Genomic DNA, 6,000 nt, shown 5'->3' on the forward strand with positions numbered 1-6,000 from the left:
ACATGGAGGAGTCTGACTCACTCTTTTACAGCAGCTGACTCTCGTGGGAATTAGCTGGGCTGTCGTGAGAGCTACCTTAATCCCTTCCAATGGCAGTACCTCCAGGGAGCGAACTACCTCCCACCACTTAAAGACTCCACCAACTCTAGGGAGAAAGCCCCAGCACTGAACCCTTTGGGGACAAGCCACATCTATAGCCAAACCACAGCACGGTGCTTGTTTCTCTTCTCACTCAGGGCATCTTCCCCAGATGCTGTTCACTGCCTTCCAAGTGTAGTTTCTGCACAACTTCAGAATGATAGCAGCTGGGGAAGGCAAATGGTGACAACCAACAATTTCTCTGGTGCTCAGGGGAAAAAGAGGCTCCTAGATGTTGGTGGGTGTCTGTTTAGAAGGGGCTACTCAATAGGAAAGTCTCTTTCATGGCTGTGTTTTTTCCAAGATTTATTTTATTTATTTCAAAGGCAGAGTTACAGAAAGAAAGAGGAACACAGAGAAAGAAAGACAGAGAGACAGAGATACAGGGAGAGAGAGAGAGAGCACGCATTTCCATGCACTGGTTCACACCCCAGCTGGTCACAACAGCTGGAGCTGGGCCAGGCTGAAGACAAGAGCTAGGAGCTTCATCTGGGTCTCCCATGAGAATGCAGGGTCCCAAGGACTTGGGCCATCTTCTGCTGTTTTCTCAGGCACATTAGCAGGGAGCTGGATCAGAAGTGGAACAGCCGAGTCTTGAATCGGCACCTATGTGGAATGCCACTGTTGCAGGTGGCGGCTTAACCTATATGCCACAACGCTGGCCCCTAATGGTTACTTTTAATCCTGAGATTCCCTAGATATATGAAAAGAATTTTCCTGATTTCTGTCTCTCTTTCATCACACAGTGATGGTGCTGGCCACTTGCCTGAATTCCTTGGCCCTTGGCTCCCTTTCACCTTCAAAGAGAGCAACAACTGGTCCAGTCTTGCTCATGCTGCATGATGCTCGTGTGTGCATCTGTCATCCCATCTCCTCTGACTCCTAGTCAGGGCCCCTTGATTCTCCTGGGCCCACTGGAATAATCAGCATAACCCGCCCAGGTCAAGACTGTTAATCTGAGTGCACCTGCTGAGGCCCTTTGGTGGGTAAGGGGACAGTGTGCACAGGGTCTAGGGACTAAGGCACGGCCTTCTCTGGAGAGGCCATCATCCTGCCCACCCCAGGGCCCAGGAAAGTGCTTTAATTTCTTTTAAAACCAAAAGAAAACAATGAGATTTTTAGAAGAAGAATAGCTTAACATGGAATATTAGCATATTTGTTTTTAATACCAACTGAGGATGATATAATTTTTAATATTATGGAATAAAGGGCCTCCAGAGTAAAAAATGTCTGCACCCCAATGAAGCCCACACGCCTGTTCCAGCCGTGGAGCAGCATCTAAGACAAGGGTGCCCAGCACCACAGGCCCAGGCCCTAGCCTAGCATGGTCATTGAGAATTCATCCTGGCTCTTTCCCGAGGCACCTCAGAGGTGATCAGCTTCAAACCAAAACTGAATATCTCCTTCCCAGGCACTGACTGCCAGAAACTCATTGACATGGACAATGAGAGCCTGCACTGTGGCACAGAAGATTAAGCCTCCTCCTGCAGTGTCGGCATCCCATATGGGCATCAGTTCAAGTCCCAGCTGCTCCACTTCCGATCCAGCTCCCTGATAATGTGCCTGGAAAAGCAATAGAACATGGCCCAAGTCCTTGGGCCTCTGCACCCACGTGGGAGACCCAGAGGAAGCTCCCAGCTCCTGGCTTTGACCTGGCCCAGGTATAGCCATTGCAGCCATTTGGGGAGTGAACCAGCAGATGGAAGATATCTCTCTCTCTGTCTCTCCTCTCTCTGTATCTCTGCCTTTCAAATATATCTTTAAAAAAAAAGTGAATGGTGACTGTAAACTTCGTATTTTTTGAGAAGTGCTTGGCCACAGAGGTTGCTGCCAACACTCCAGGTGAAGAATGGAAGGGTTATGTGGTCAGAATCAGTGCTGGGAATGACAAACAAGGTTTTCCTATGAAACAAGGTGTTTTGACCCATGGCCAGATCTGCCTGCTGCTGAGTAAGGGGCGTTTCTGTTACAGACAAAGGAGACTGGAGAAAGAAAGTGCAAATCCATTCAGGGCCGCATTGCTGATGCCAACTGAGTGTTCTCAACTCGGGTTAGTGTGAAAAAGGAGAGGAAGATATTCCTGGATTGACCAACACCATGGTGCCTTGTCGCCTGGGACCTGAGAGAGCCAGCCAAATCCACAAACTTTTCAGTCTCTCTAAAGATGATATAGCTGGTATATTGTAAGGAAGCCCTCAGAGAAAGAAGGGAAGAAAGTAGGACCGCAGTGCCCAACATGCACCGTCTGGTTACTGAATGCGCCCTGCACAGCCAGCACCGGCCTGTGCGCTGAAGAAACAGCACACTCGGGAGAATCAGGAAGAGGCTGCAGCCCGTGCTCAGCTCTCGGCCAGGAGAAAGAAGGAGGCTGAAGACAAACGCCAGGGACAGATTGCCCAGATATGTGTGCTGTCTATTCTGAGAGGAGCGTCTTCTAAATCTGATTCCAGCCACAAATAAGGCTTAATAACAACAGATAAGACTGGATTTCAAAAAACAAGAATTTGGGGCCGGCGCTGTGGCTCACTTGGCTAATCCTCCGCCTGTGGCACTGGCATCCCGTATGGGCGCCGGGTTCTAGTCCCAGCTGCTCCTCTTCCAGTCCAGCTCTCTGCTGTGGCCTGAGAAGGCAGTGGAGGATGGCCCAAGTGCTTGGGCCCCTGCACCCATGTGGGAGACTAGGAGAAGCACCTGGCTCCTGGCTTCGGATCGGCATAGCTCCAGCCGTAGTGGCCATTTTGGGGGTGAACCAATGGAAGGAAGACCTCTCTCTGTCTCTCTCTCTCACTGTCTAACTCTACCTGTCAAGTAAATTAAAAAAAAAAAAAAAGAGTTCATTTTGAACATGTTTTGAATCAAGGACATGATGGAGTGATGGGAAAACCACTTGACCAGCATCTTCCAGGGCCCACGGGGCTGCAGAACAGAGTGTGGCCAAGCAGAACTGGATTCACATTCCAGCTCATTCACTCACTGCCCGAGTGGCCTTGTAGTTTCCTGTGCTTTTACAAGCATCAGCTTCCTTGTATAGGATAATGTTTCCTATTTCACAGGATCCCTGTGAAGAACAAATGGCATCAGACATACAGAGTGCTTATCAGAGGCCCAGGTAAGTGGTAAGCACTTAATAAGTGGCTGGTTTTCCTGTTACTATTTTGGTGACTTTTTATTATAATTATTAAATAATGCTTATAGTTCTTAATTCATATAGTTCAAAATACGTAATCTGCCTGAAGTAATTTTTCATTTGAGAAGCCACCAATCAATGAGGGTCAGAATTTAGAGGTTCCACATTTAGAAGCTTGGTCATTTGTCTGTAGTCATAATCTGGACCCAAAAATAGTACACGGTGCCTAGCAGACTGAATGTTAGTCCTCCACACTCTTTGTGATAATTAGCATTATTATATCATATTAAACATGATATTAGTATTCAATGGTAATTAAACGTTATAATCAGACCAACTGGCAGTCTAGCATGTAAAGCAAGATATTAGTTTTAGAGTTATAGTGCTCAACTTGGTAGCCACTTCTCACATATGGCTATTTAAATTAACAAACATTAAAATGGAAAACTCAGATCCTGTGTCATAATAGCTACCTTTCAAGTATTAAAAAGGTGCACGTGGCTAGTAGCTACCATGTTCAGTGTGCAGATATAGACGTTTCCACCTTCCCAGAAAGGACTACTGGATGGTGCTGATCTACTTGAGTATTCATTGCCCTCAATAACCTGTGTAAGTAAACCAATTATTCTTCAATATGATCTAACTTACTGCACAGCCATTCTACAGCCATGCAATTTGGTGGGTCACAGGCATGAGAAACACTGAGAAATGTTCTCTTCATTCATTTTGATTAGAGGTTTCAATTCTTTGCTACAAATCTTCTATATGCATTCATGGGATTCGTGTTTGTGTGTACGTGTGTGTGTGTGTGTGTGTGTGTATGAATTCTGTGGATATGCTTAAACGACACACACCTACCTCTCTCAAGTAATTTAAGGACTAAACAACCAAAAACAGAATGCCAAACTAAAGGCTTAACCAAAAAGTTAGATTATTTGCATTTTCATTAGTCATAGCTCTCAATGTTTTTCATTGCAACTCAAAGGAAGAAATATATTTTATGTTGCAACCTAATAGAAGCAAATACAAACACAATTGAAAGTAAGTTTTCATAAAATAGTACCAGCCCTTACTCTGTGCAATACATTCTGATATCTCCTATTTCTTCCTTTTCCTCTTCCTCCTTCTCCTCTCCCTACCTTGAGTGTGTTTTGCTGCAGACACTGATTTCATGTCTCACAATGGGATGATCTGTAGTTTGGAAAACACTGATCTAAATCACGGGCTGCAAACCTGAAGGCTTACAGTGGTTGGCCACCTGAGTGGAAAGCACTGTGTGGGGACGACTGGAAGATGGAGGGCCTGAAGCCCCCTTGGAAGGGCACAGCGGCTACTCAGTGCCGGGCAGCCTTGTCCACCTATGGATGTAGTTCTCCGCTGCCAGCACTTCTGGCTGTTCAAGAGAAGTCAAGTGTTCAGACATTTGGGGGACACTTGCCCCATTTAAAATGATGGCACGTAACTCCTAAAAATGTTAAACATTTGCCAGCCAAATGAAGCAAGTCTCTCCTATGTATTGGTCTGATTAAGGATTAATTCCCTAGTTCCAGGAGTATAACTGCAACAGGTTCTTTTTCCTCTGAATGAGAACCTAGAATCCCCCCCATCGACACAGTGAAATCCATCTGCCCTCGCATGACCCAAGGGAGGAGAGAAGATGGGTCTTCAACAGGAGGGGCTGACAGTGAGCGTCTCTCCCAGGGTGAGCCTGTGTTGGGTGCCATGACTGCCAAGGACAGAGAGAGTCACATGTTCCAATGGCGTAGAGTCTTCAAGAACCTGGGTGTATCCTTGTCAGAGAAGGGAACCAGTCTAAGCTCAAGGCTGGACCTTGGTGATGGCCACTGGGCCCTTGAAAGTTATCTGAGTTAGTTGTCACTCTTGCCTAAACCGGTGAAATGTTCGAAACTGAACTGCCAAGGGACAAAAGTCTACCACTCATTTAAAAACCTCTAGAACTAAAACATACCTAAATTTTAAGTGCAAACCATACTACCATACATCAAAAGTTTTATCAGTCAGCTTTATCTCCAAGATCTATAGGTTTTAGTTATGAGGTTAAACCATGCAGAACTACCAATATACAAACTTTTTATCACTAAACTTTTTATTTGGGGGTAACTCTAGATTAATAGAATATTTTCAAAGTTGCAAAGATTTGCAGAGGGTTCTTGGGTATCTTTCACACAGTTTCCCCAGTATTAGCATGTTACATAAACAAGTTATATTTGACAAAACTAAGAAATTCTCAGTGGTACATTACTATTAATGACTTCAACTGGATTTCATCAATTCGTTTCACTAAAGTTCTTTCTCTGTTCCAACAGGTAGTCCACTCCCATCCTGCATTTAGTTCAAATTTTTCAACCTGCATAAGAAGCAATTTTATAAGCTTCTACCCACTACGTTAGGACTCAAACTTGTACCAAGGACAGGTCTTCTTACAATGTCCATAGCCATTAGGAACCAGGGAGGAGATTGTCTTGGAGACCTCTCATCACCAGGTGTCCATGCTAATCCCATGTAGAATCTAGACATAGCCATAGGCTACGAGTCTGTTCATTGGCCTAGCTCGCTGTGTGTGGCTGGAAGTAGTCGACCAATACACGCCGGCTAAATATCTACTGCTTGTTCACAAGAATCTTGTTCCAGGAAACCCACACAGGAGCAGAAGAGCCGCTCTCTGCCCATTAGTCACTATCTGGTTAATTTTAGTGTCCCCCTGGAATTAATGC

The sequence above is a fragment of the Oryctolagus cuniculus genome, chromosome 2 (assembly GCF_964237555.1).
Source record: "Oryctolagus cuniculus chromosome 2, mOryCun1.1, whole genome shotgun sequence".
In the NCBI taxonomy this organism is placed as follows: domain Eukaryota; kingdom Metazoa; phylum Chordata; class Mammalia; order Lagomorpha; family Leporidae; genus Oryctolagus; species Oryctolagus cuniculus.